The following is a 13,254-nucleotide window of genomic DNA, read 5'->3' on the forward strand; positions in this document are numbered from 1 at the left end:
GAGACATAGCTTCATGACAGGTACTTGATGGAAATCACTAGGCACATCCGGAAGTTTGCAAAGAACACTACAATGACATACACACGGAAGTTGTTGTGTCATTAGTTGCATGGGGCAGCGTTCCACGTCAAAGATATTTTCGCACAATAGCCCTAGTACGGTTTCTTGAAGATGCCGACAAACACAGACGCTCAAAAAGGTTAACCGCTTTACAAACTGTGACCTTTTGTTTTTGAAAGTTTCCAAGGAAAAGAGAAAAATGTCAATCTCTTGACATCCATCTTTTTTCATACTAAAACCTGTCAGTCAGCCCATCAAAAAGAAGAAAGTAATAATTTAGTTGGTGTAGCTTTTGTTTCTAAACATCTAGGGCAAGTACCATCTACAATAAATAGGAGAAAAGATCATTTCAGTATTTGTTATATAAAGACGTTTATTAGCGGGCACTCGGCGATGATACACGACTGCGACAGTCAAGGCGGGGTGCCGACTCTGAGCGCGAGGAGCGTGCTGTCCGAGAAGAGCGGAAGAGGACGACCCACTAGTAAGCTCTTGAGAGGGCGACCCATTGCAGGCTTGCAACGCTTCGCTACAGTTATTATACCTATAGGACGGTGTGAAAAGATGAAAACTCGGTAACACCGTACGGCGACAGAGAGCGAGCCTGCTATATTTAACCAGGCACAAGAGATGCGCAAGAGAACCTCTTGGTTCTGCTAAGAACTGCAGGCCTTACCGAGAAAGGAGGAGCTTAACAGAGTAGGGAAAACAAACCACAAGTCCGGAAGCGCATCGAGATAGTCAAGGCAGCACTGAGAAATAATGCCGAACTCCTGCCCGTGAAACGCGTCTTTGATTCCCATGCCCTCAGAAATTCGCAACTAACAAAAAAGCGTGCCCAGCCTCTCGTTACATGCAGATAGTACTGTGGAAGAAATCATGAACCATTACGCTGTCGCTGCAAAGATTCTCTCATCCACTAACTTTAGTGACACAATAAAACAGATGACACATGCCGTAACTTCCAACAATGCAGTTTTAAAATTGGGTGTGCGAAGCTCTGCGTTCGTTCATCGCCATTGCGCATGCATTATGCGCTACGTACGCAACAAACGCTGTCTGCGTATCCCATTATAAGACTGGCTACTCCGCATGCGTCGTACGCTATCCTCTTGCGTACTCACGTTAAATGGCGGAAATAGCATATGCGCCCAACGAACGCTATCTTTGCGTACCCTATTTTAAAACTGCTTCTTACGCGGCACACGTAGCTTGAGCTAATGTGTAACTTGAAACTACCTCATCGAGCGGCCAAGAAAAGACAGTCATTTTACTGAACTTAGGTTAACAAATATAAATATGGTTTACGCTCATGTTCGTTCGAGCATGAACGGAAACCACGACGTGCATTTACGTTTAGACAGCTTTATCATGTATGCTGAATAAATTCCGCAGTAACGTACTGCTGAAACATGTCGCACGTGCAGCCCGTGATTCAATGGAACACGCTTTTTCATTTGCCATAGTTCTCAAATACTGAGCGCAAATGCAGTAAAAATTAACTTACCTTCAAAAATTACAGAAGCCCGCGGTTTGCAGTATCCGCAAATCCACAGAAAACTAATCGCACATCAAAGTAACCACGCCCGTTCCTCGAGCATAGAAGAAAGGAAGTTGCAAGAGCGTCCCGCGCGCAAGCTGATGAGTGAATTTTTCCGCAGAAAATCTTGCGGGACTGTAACCGTCAGTCAGCGTAACAGTCGCTCCACACAGACATACTTGCATTCGGGTCCACAACTTTAACACGCAGCGAAGTAGTTTCTTCACAGCTGCGTTTATAGCATCCACGAACCACGACACAAGCACGAAATCATAGCACAAGAGTGCATGACCGGTGAGGTCGACCGCCCATGCGAAATCGGCGAGCTTAACTGACATTGCAGAAGCAACGGCCGCGCGGATGGATACAGTCAGAGCTAAGGCCTTCGTGCGGAAATTAGACAGTTATCGCTTCGAGTAAATTACAGTAAATGACGTAAATTTTACTGGTTAACGAACTTTGAAGTCTTCATTATTGCTGATGTAATGTAGACAACATACGCCTTAATCCTTTTGCGCGTTACTTTCTTTATCGCAATGAGAGATGGCGTGCGCAGGCTCGAGTTTAAATTTCAATTCGCGGTGGTTCATGCATGCCCATGCATGCATGGGCCAAGTGGCGCGCGGTCCGCTGCTGGGCGCCAAAACGTCTTATAAAGTGCGTCTTCTAGAGGTCACGAACAAGACGTTTTTAAAACGTCGAAATTGGTTTAGGATCGAACAAACGTCTTGAAATATACGTTCCAGACCAAAATGGTCTTAAAAAAATACGTTTTCTAGACGTCATCAAAAACGGATATAATACGGATTTTCTGTGACGTTTTTAAAACGTCGAAATTGGTTTAGAATAGAACAAACGTCTTCAAATATACGTTGCAGACCAAAATGATCTTAACAAATGCGTTTTCTAGACGTCATCGAAAACGGATATAATACGGATTTTCTGTGAGGTTTTTGAAACGTCGAAATTGGTTTAGAATGGAACAAACATCTTCAAATCTACGTTCCAGGCAAAATGGTCTTTAAAAATGCGTTTTCTAGACGTTTTCAAAAACGGATATAATACAGATTTTCTATGACGTTTTTAAAACGTCGAAATTGATTTAGAATCCGTTTTATCCGTTTCAACCCTAAAAAAAAAACGTTTTCTAGACCATGTGTGCTACCTGGGCCATAGCCTGAACACCCGCCCCATCACGGTAGGTGACGCGGCAATGCAGTTTTTCGTCGCTCGGCCACGCGCCGCACATCCCGCAAACTTTTGCGGCCGACAGTACTTTAGGCGCCACGGTTGAGAAAGAGGGCTCCAACAGAAATGGCCAAAGAGGCACTGATGTGCCTTCGGTTCACTACACCTCATGCAGAAACCACGGTCTCAATACACAACCTACCAATACGCCAAAGCGAAAGACAATACATACATAAAATGAACATAACGAGCGCCAACCGCGACACGAGTATTCTGAAAACGGCACGCACAATAAAAACAGGCATCGAGTAGTGTAAGCGAGTGAATAAACAGCAGTGCTGGTTCTTTCGCGAAACAATATTTTCGCACTAGACACGAAAGAAGAAGCAGGTCACTAACCACAGTCAAAATAATATGGCCTTTCAGAATAAGCGCATTTACAAAACGATATTTTCCTTGAACTGTGGCCAGTGCCCAGTTCCGTTCTTATTCTTATTACCTTTACATGGCGGACACAGGGACACATCCAGATGCACGGTGCTGCTTTCTTATGAAAACCGTAATCTCTTCTCCATTTGTTGCTTTAGTACTTACCATACCACTTTTAACCACCATAAAGATCGCACAACCTTAGACGTTACAATACTTTCCCTCGTAGGAGTACAGACGGCGTCGCCTGGAGAGGAGGAGGGAGGGTAGGAGATTGTAATTTCTACAAAAAATGTCTACAGTGATGAAGGCGCATATAATAACGTAGCGAAATGGACAACCAGGCTATTTGGCAGTGGTCCTTGATATTTCTTGTACGAAGCGTCGTTCTTGCGCTGTGTTCAAAATATTCAAGACCGAAAAATAATTCTTTCACGGTTGTTCACAAGTTTTGAAAGTGTACTACCACGTGGCTCCTTCCAACAGTGTAATTACATGTCTAGAGCAGTGCTGGTGGTAATGTGGGCTGCTAATTTGTACAGCTCAGGAAGCAGTACCCCCCTCCTCCCAATGGAGAAGTTCCGAGAGGTAGGCTTGAGCATTTTTGCTTCTCTTTCGCCTCTTCCGCCGCAGTTACGCACCTGAACCGTTCTTTTCCGTCATCTCTTCGTGGCCTCTCGAAGGGAGATAATAAAAACTTCAACAGGGTTTGCCACTGGAGCCAGAGTTTTGAACAAGTGCACTCGTGTTTATCAAACCAGCAGCTGCCTGCTTTAGCAGCGTGTTTGTTCACGCTTTGTTCATTGTCCCCCAACCACAAAAGTAGTGGAGGGTGCTATTGAGATCGGCATGCTAAATTGAAGAGCAGGAAAAAGAAATGCATTAATGAAAAGAAAGGGAAGAGGTACCCGCGTTGAAAACGGATTTTGTTCGCGTCGACACAGTGGAGCCGACGGTCTGGGAGGCATTGCACCGAGTCTCAAATCCACTGGGGCTCAGGAAAATTGCGCCATTGAATTTTGCCAAGAGATACATCACACCTGAGTAACAGCGGAACATTATAATTTTATCTTGAGAACCATTAATAATTATTAGAATAAAGGCATAAGTGTGACTCGTAGTTTTGTACCTACTGTATAGGACAGATTCAGGAGGTCCCATTGTGCTGCTTATACCTACTTACTGGACTGCATTGAAGCGCAAATAAGGCACGACTATATAATTATTCTCTTGGGGACTAGAAGTTCGACTGTAGCATGAACAATTTCAGAACACTGGGGTTGTAACCTATCAAATTAAATTACTATGCGTATTCTGCGACGTGCCAGTTCATTCTAACGTTATTTTGAAATCACAAAGTGAGCATTCGAGCATGCTTGCGTGTGAACTAGTGCAGGTAAAAGTAGATTTAACATAATGTACATATCCATTTAAGGCTGCTTTTAGATATCACCTCCTTTTGAAGGTGTTTGCAAATCGTGCATTGGGGACGATAATAAGCTGTTCCGTGGGCGCTTGACTGGAGGTTTACTTCTTCCTGCACAAACACACCTTTGAATCTCTGTTGGTCATTGGAACATGTATGTCCTCCTGCAAATGCAGTCGAAAACTCCTTCTAGAGGTTTAAGGTTCATACTTAGGCCCACATAAAACCATTAGCGACATCACATAGAAGATATGGCAACTACTTTTTGTGCTTTTTTTTCTTGAATCGGCAGGTGGATCATGAAGCTCGAGCTCCTTTCCTTGTGTCTTGGTTGATCGCTGCCATCGCTTCTGATTTACATGTGTTTGATTGCCCATTCACAACGAGTAACAAGTCCAGCAAGTGCAATGTATACTTCTTGCATTCCTGCACTGCAGATAAATTATCGACAGGTAGGACGAAAGAATGAACAACTGTTTTTAGCCACTTGCAAATATGTTGAACGTTTGGAGCTGGAGATTAGGAGTATGAAGGCACTTACACATTTGGTTTTTATGTGTAGATATTTTCGAAGACGTTTCATTTTATTTTAGCACTTTTATTCGTATTTTATGCTTTCACACATCATTAAAAGACTGAAACTATGTGACAGAGCATGCTGCACGAGCTATATTGCCGAGGACAAGGCACTGGCCATGGACCACCACTAAATACAGAAGTTGTCAATGGTACTCGACAGAATTTTTACAATCGGCGTGGAAATATGCATATATATTCCGAGGAATTTCGAGAGCATATTCCGAGCAATTCAAAAGAGCCATTTGAGATTCTCGGGAATGTAGTCGCGGCAGTACAGGTTCGTGTTTCGCACGTAAAAGTGTCTTGCTTCTCAATTTAGTGCTCGTGTCGATGGACCAAGAGATAGAGGGCAAGGTAGTCACGCAACACGGCAAGCGATTTGTCTTTGCGCTGTTCGGAATGCATTTTAGTGGATGTGAGCGGCGACATGATGATCAAGAAAGCGGATGCAGAAACCACGTCATATGTCATCGGAGAGCGGGTGAGTGCATCAGCGTCCGAGTGATTGCCTCTGGAGCGGTATACGACACGTGTATCTAATTGTTGCACGCGAAGCGCACCCAACGTCCCAACCGTCCCAACCCAAGCCAACCGTCCAGACGGGTCTTTCAGGGAAGACAGTCAACAAAGAGCATGTTGGTCGGTAATAACCTCAAAAGGCCAGCTCTGAGGTAAGGCCGAAACTTGCTTATCGACAAATTATTGTGAAGTAATCCTCCCCTGCGACTGTGTAATTTAACTCTGCGTCTATTTGGAACGGCTTGCATAAGCGACGACATATTCACCATAGCCGGCCTCCGTTGTGCCAGGACAGAACCAAGGCCGACGCCACTCGATTCGATGTGAAGTGCCGTGGGCGCAGTATGGTCGTAGTGTCGAACAACTGGGATTGAGGTACACAGGTGGCCTAGCTGCCCAAATGCCACAATACATTTAGCTGAGCACTCGGATATGTTATTTCTGGCGGTTAGTAATTTCCTCAAGCGTGCCATTATGAATGATAAATTGCGAACGAAATTACGAAAATTGGAGCACAGGCCTCTAATACGTCCCAGGGCTTTGATAGATGTCGATTTTCGGAAGTCGGCGACGGTGCGAAGCTTGTCTGGACCCAGAAGGATGCCGTCTGCTGAAACAACGTCACCCTACATGGCTAGTCTCTCGAAGCAAAACGGCACTTTATGAGGTTGAGCTGCAGGTCTACAGAAGCTAGGCATGTGATACCGCCATGCAGACGTGCAAGGTGTCTAGGAAAATCTGTGGAGAGTACGACTACATTGTTCAGGTAACATAAACACGTGTTCTACATGTTGCCTCAAAGGGTGACACGACTCATGCACTGGCAAGTAGCCAGCACGCTGCAGAGCCTAAAATGCATGACGTTGAACTCCGTGGTAAAAGCAGCGCAAAACGACGGCGACACGAAAAGAAGAACGGCACAGGACAGCGCTACTTTTACCATGGAGGTCAACTAACTAGCCCAATTTTGCACGCTATTGACGTTGAACTCGCATGGGCCACGAGGATTTACGAAAGCTTTTTTTATCGCGATCGCATTCTGCCATTGGATCCTGCCTATATCCTGAGCATAGATCCAGTAATCTGCGACTTGCAGGCAGTCAAGAGTTTCATCTCTTTGATTCAACGGGTAAACGTCGTTTCTCGTAATCTCATTGATGCGGCGATATACAACACAAAAGAAAATGTAGCCATCTTTTTTTCTGATTGCTCGACAGGTGATGACGAAGAACTTTGGAATGCTGAATAACTTCGCATTGAAGCATTTCGTCCACTTGCTCTGCGCTGATTCGGCGCTCTACGGCCGGAAGAAGACATGGATGCTGTATCAAGGGGACGTGTGAGCCGGTGTCCATGTTCTGAGAAACTCGTCTGGTGCGACACAATGTGGTTCGATGAAAGACGAGAAAAGGGGGAATTTGTGAAGCATTTGGCGGCGATGAGATGGGGAAAGATTTTCATCGATGGCGGAGTCTGAAACAGCTGCCGACACGGGATCAGATGCATAAAACATGTGATCAGCGTAGCAACGGAATTCGTCGGGAACGTCAAGATCGTCAATGTTGTCGACAGCTTTAACATACCTAAGGTTCTCTCCACGGGGTAAGCTGAGCGGTTGCGGGTAGTGGTTAGTAGCCACAGTCGCAGTTCACCGATGGTAAGGACCGAAAATGGGAGAACAGTAGCTTCGCGTCGAGCAAACTCTACAGACGGGGTAAATTTCACAGCGGTGTCAGATTTTACAGTACAAGACGAAGTTACCATAGGCGATTTAGATTTAGATCAACTTACGGAACGACCAGTGGCGAAGCCGGGGGGGGGGGGGCACACCGGGCCCGTGCCCCCCCCCCACCTGAAATTTCTTTTTTTGCTATGGTATACAGAACCCAAAGTGACATTGACCACATCTACCTGCCCGGCCCCCACTTCAAATCAAGGAGATGCGCTGCCCCCACCCCCGAAAGAACTTTCTGCCTACGCCCCTGGTAACAACCAGTATAAGACGCGCAGCAGCGACTACGACTGCCGCGAGCATCACATTCAGAGATATTAAACTTGGTATGTCCAAGTTCGTTCGCGGCACCATATCGCCGTTAAAAATGCGCCGGCTACTCCAACCCTTTGTCGCCGACGACAAGCCCCACTCCATCGAACTATAGTGAGCCTCAGTTCACACGATTAACCAGGAAAATTAAGCAACCCTCTGAAGCAGGTCAAAAGATTCGCCAGTCAGGTGGCGGTTTCTCGGGAAGCGTGCCCTGCAGGTGGAACCCCGATCATGTAACCCGAAATCGCCCCTAATTACCGTCTCATGATACAGAAAGCACTCTTCCCACACTCAAAATATCCGAACAGAAAAAAATCACCTGGCGTCGGTAGCATACGCGCTGCTTTACAAGACCACAACATACACTATTACATCTACCGGGACGCGATTGGACTGCAGTGCCACCTGGCTTTACGCTAGTCACACTAGAGCGCATTCTCTAGAACTACGTTCCCTACCCGATGTCTTGTCCAATGCCTCACCGTCAGCACTAGAGGAAGTCCTGCGCAGCAGGGATCGGACCGCCCATTTTCGGGCCATTGTAGGAGCGGAAGAGGCAGCCGTCACACACATACTGGCGGACGCCTGGCTTTGCTCGTTCAGGCACCCTCTCTTTAAAGCGACGAATGCAGTTGTTACTCACTCACTCACTTCGGAATCGGTCCCCTTCACAGAAACTGCACTCTTCGAAACGAGGCATAGTTGAATACCGTCAGTGTATTTTGCACTGTGGGTATTCAGGTACTACTTCTTTTAGTCCAATGAATTGAAGGGAACGCGCGCATTGGTGCTAAAATGAATTTGGATAAACTCGCATTTTACTTGGCTCGGGCTACGTAAAGCAATTATTCGCGTCAGAGAGAGAAATGACACTAACGATGCCACAACCAGTTGCATGCACAATACAACAAGAGTACCAACATTCGCGAATATCTCCTTCTAAACTCTCGCCTATGTCACAGCAAAACTGAAGTAATTGTCGCAAAAGCGAATACATTAAGATACACTATAAAGAAACTTGGTGCTGGTGCTGCTAGTCAAATGAGGCAGAAGGTCCTCCTACTTGAACAGCGTATTCATTTGTGGGGTCCTGATTTGAAAATATAGCAGAAATAATTTGTTCCAGTTTTTTTTATTTGGCTATGTGACTTGTATTCAGGATGCACTTTTTAACGTAACGTCAGTAGTCTAATCGCAATAATTTCCTGCATAAGCACGCTGTATATTATACTGCCGCATTCAACCTGCGGCGCGTGGATTCTGTTGTCGTGCGAACGGCACAGATTGGACCAGGGTTGCCTGATCCGGCTACTTTGGGCCACCGTGCTTTGGGCCAATTTGGTTGCTTTTATAGGCCGGTGACCTCAGAAAAAACGGCTTGACCACTGGCTAATTTTGACTGCTTTCTTATTTCCTTGTTTTGGACCAAATTATATCTTGTGGCGTCACAGCCATTAATTTCGAGAATGCAATGTCAAAACATGGCGACCAATGCATGTTTCCGGCTCCCAAAATAATTTGGCACTAAATGCACTAAATAAGAAAGGACTATTGGACACGTGTCCTTGGCTCGGGATAAAACTTATATGGGGCTTAGAATCACGGAAGCTTGGGCGAGTTTGTAAGACATCATGACACTACTTCAAAGCGCTAAAAAACAGGGACAGACGAAAAAGAGTGGACACGACGAGCGCTAAACTGAAACTGAAATTTATTACAAGAAAGATTGAAAAAGGTAAACCCTATTAGATAGCGCACATGCGTGCACATATGCGCAGACTGCTCACAAAATCCCCAAAAGACACCACAAAATCACTTTGGTAAGACGCCAGATTTCTGCAGTAGATTATACTCGCATTCCAACAGACTCGGGGCTAAGGTCTCCCTCCCATACAATCAAAAATTAAAGCGGGAATTACTGCACCTGCACAAAAAGTCTCCAAGTCCTTGCAGTAATTCCTAGTATTGGCAGTGTTGGCTGGCCACTATTCCAAATTCTTGCATCACTAGGCCTATTTAGTGTAGTCACTGCGGAAAATGCTCCGACAATATCAGTCATTCCAATGGACGGCTGAAACTAAGAATAGTTTTGATGAACTGAAAGTGCGGTTGACATTAAAACCGGTTTGGCAGATGTTCAACCCTGAGCTACCTGTTATAGTCACTACGGACAAGTCGGACGACGGTTTAGGAGCTCTCTTACAGCATGAAGGGGGGGTCACATCTTCGCGCAGTGGCCTTTGCATCACGTGCACTCTCATAGGCCGAAAGGAAATATTAAATGCGAAGCATTTCTTAGCGAACCTTTGGCACATTGAGCGCTTGTATCTATCTATCTATCTATCTATCTATCTATCTATCTATCTATCTATCTATCTATCTATCTATCTATCTATCTATCTATCTATCTATCTATCTATCTATCTATCTATCTATCTATCTATCTATCTATCTATCTATCTATCTATCTAGCCGCCTAGGTCTGGGTGCTCTCATGATCGCCTCCTTAACTTGGTGTAGACCAAAATTGGCATGGGAGGGTAAGAGAATTTGGCGAACATTACTCTTGGGTCATGACATGAATAACGTGAAACTCCTGTCGCGCACGTCGTCAAGCCATTTCCAGTGGCACATACCTGTTTGACACATACCCATTTACCACCGGCCGCGGTGTACGGGTATGCGGCACAGGTGATTGACAGTTTACATCTACCCAGGAACGGCGAGAACAGACATTGGTAATTGGAATTCGAGAGGGTTAAGGAAAACCGACATCGGCAGCGTTGACTTGACGAATTGAAAAAAAAAATCACAGCATATCAACGGAGTGAATGATTATGAGTGGGCGAAGCTGCGGAGGTTCATCGGTAAACCGTGAATCTTCCGTGAATTCTGCCCAGTACATCATCACCGGCGTGAGATCGGGCGCGTTCATACTAAAGAATCGGTGAGTTATGACGACTTGCAGCTCACTTTAATTTTACATGTACGCTGTGAATTTTCATTGTTTAGAAAACCATTGCTTTAGAAAACATCTGGCGTCTTTCGTTAAGCAGCTGGCGTCTTTTCGTTTTGCTTTAGAAACATCTGGCGTTCTTTCGTTTTGCTTTTACAAAACATCTGGCGTCTTTCGTTGGTTTATTTCATCAATCAACGTCGTTTTGAACAAAATTTTTATTGTTTAATCACGCACAGGAGAAATCTCACCAGGCACTACCTTGGAGGTAAACAATGGCTGCTAATGGGAATGAGACACAGAAGAAGTCGGCTTTTAGCTAACACTTACACTTCTACTTCTACTAACGTTTCCTACTGGAACATGCCAATGGCTGCTAATGGGGAATGAGAGACAGAAGAATTCGGCTTTTAGTTAACGCGCACGCTGCGAATTTTTTATTGTTCAACAACGCACAGGAAAAATCTCCCACCGGCACCACCTTGGAGGTCAAGATCTGGTACTAGCGTTACGACTGGTTGCGCACTACTACGAGGGACGAACGGGTGCCGCCTTAAGGAGCTTCGCCCCTAAAATTACGATCCCAGCAGGAATAGAACGTCCTGCGTGGCAGTATTCTGCCACCAGCACTCTGCGTGGCAATCACGTATTGTACCACCGAGCCACGCCATGTCTATAAACTGGTTTGGAAAAACAGCCTATGCCGGGGTAAGTTCCGTGCAACGGCAATTGTGGTTGTGGTGCTGGCTATCCAATTTTAGAAGAAAGCCATAAACACAACATATTTACTTCTACGATACAGGCATCATATTAACGTTTATTGTTCCAGTGTTGGCTCCGCTTTTATAACAGTCTAATAAACATTACATTTGCATTCCTATGATTACTAGCACGTGTTTTTCAAACACCCCTCTTAATATCACTTAGGTTCGACACTTCGACTTTTAAAAGTACGCCGCCCGTCTGTAGTTCTCTTCTCCATCATCTTCTGCAGCCCTTTTGAGATGGCTAGACTCGCCGCCCTTCTGCAGCCTTTCCAAGTTGCTTTCATAACCCTCTCTATTCTATGTCGTGCCTTTGGCGTCTCTCGCCTTGTTAGACCGCCCATTCTCCCCCCTTATTTTCTTTTTTTTCTATCTTTATTTTTTTTTCTTTGCAGCTCCCCTTACCTCTAAGATGAGAGGCCTGAGCGCCGTTGCAAACTTTCCTGAAATGATGTGTCAAGGGCTACACTCCTCTGCTTTCCAGTTTTCTCTTTCCAGGCAGCAATTACCAAGAGCGACACGCGCCACCGCTGGACAAGACGTCAACACTAACCCCTTAAAACTAACATGCCAAGGCACTTTAACCTGTTCGTTCTACCTCTCCCACTCTATGACTCGGCAAGCTATATTGAAGCTGTTCTCGACTCCGGAGAAATGCGTTAACGAAAGTTACGTATGATATTCACATGAGTGCACCATAAGGTGCATTTAATTTCGACATTACTGACGTATGTACTCTAACGCTAGGGCTGACGTTACGTCGCACCACAGGTTACCCGCTAAACGCCAGTGTTGTTGTTGTGGACGTGCCTGGTAAGCAGCCCACGATGTGCACACAGGTACTACACTTACAAAAACATGTCGATCCACATCGTAAAGCTTTTCTCAAAGCGACAAAATACAGCATAGAAGTGCTCACTGACTGCTTTGCATGAAACCGATTCCCACAACGCGTGGGATCTGCAGAATTTTTCGGTAGGGAAGCGTGAAGCGCTCGGGTCTTTGCTTGCGAAAATTGACATGCGCATCTGTGGGGTGATGATGATGATATCTGGGGTTTAACGTCCCAAAACCACTATATGATTATGAGAGACGCCGTAGTGGAGGGCTCCGGAAATTTCGACCACCTGGGGTTCTTTAACGTGCACCTAAATCTAAACGGACCTCAAACATTTTCGCCTCCATCGAAAATGCAGCCGCCGCGGCCGGGATTCGATCCCGCGACTTTCGGGTCAGCAGTCGAGCGCCATAACCACTAGACCACCGTGGCGGGGCGCATCTGTGGGGTAGACGTTTTACATTAAGAACGGATCACCAAGCATTAGTTGTTTCGCTATCCACTGATCATTGCCCATAGACGAACATAACGTCACTACTGAGGAAGAAGAAATAGTTTAACTATGTCACTGATCCCGTTAATGGGGATGGCAATCGCCGGGCGGGTTCCAAGGGCGGACGTATCGGCGCCCCAGACCGCACCACGAAAACGCGGACAATCTAGATTTGGTCCTTTTAGTGCGCCAGCGCACGCCGGTTTGGTCCAAAGACCGAGTCAGAGCCTAGAGTTGATGACACAAACGAAATATATTCTCAGTTAAGGCAGTACAAACATAACAAACACATGAACACTCGGCTGGTACCAGTTACAAGTTAACAATATAACTCAGATGGTGTTAACACAACGGGAACTAAGCAACAAAATACGCGCTACAAATGCAATCTCGTGCATTACAACTATTCAAGAAC

The sequence above is a fragment of the Rhipicephalus sanguineus genome, chromosome 4 (genome assembly GCF_013339695.2).
Source record: "Rhipicephalus sanguineus isolate Rsan-2018 chromosome 4, BIME_Rsan_1.4, whole genome shotgun sequence".
In the NCBI taxonomy this organism is placed as follows: Eukaryota; Metazoa; Arthropoda; class Arachnida; order Ixodida; family Ixodidae; genus Rhipicephalus; species Rhipicephalus sanguineus.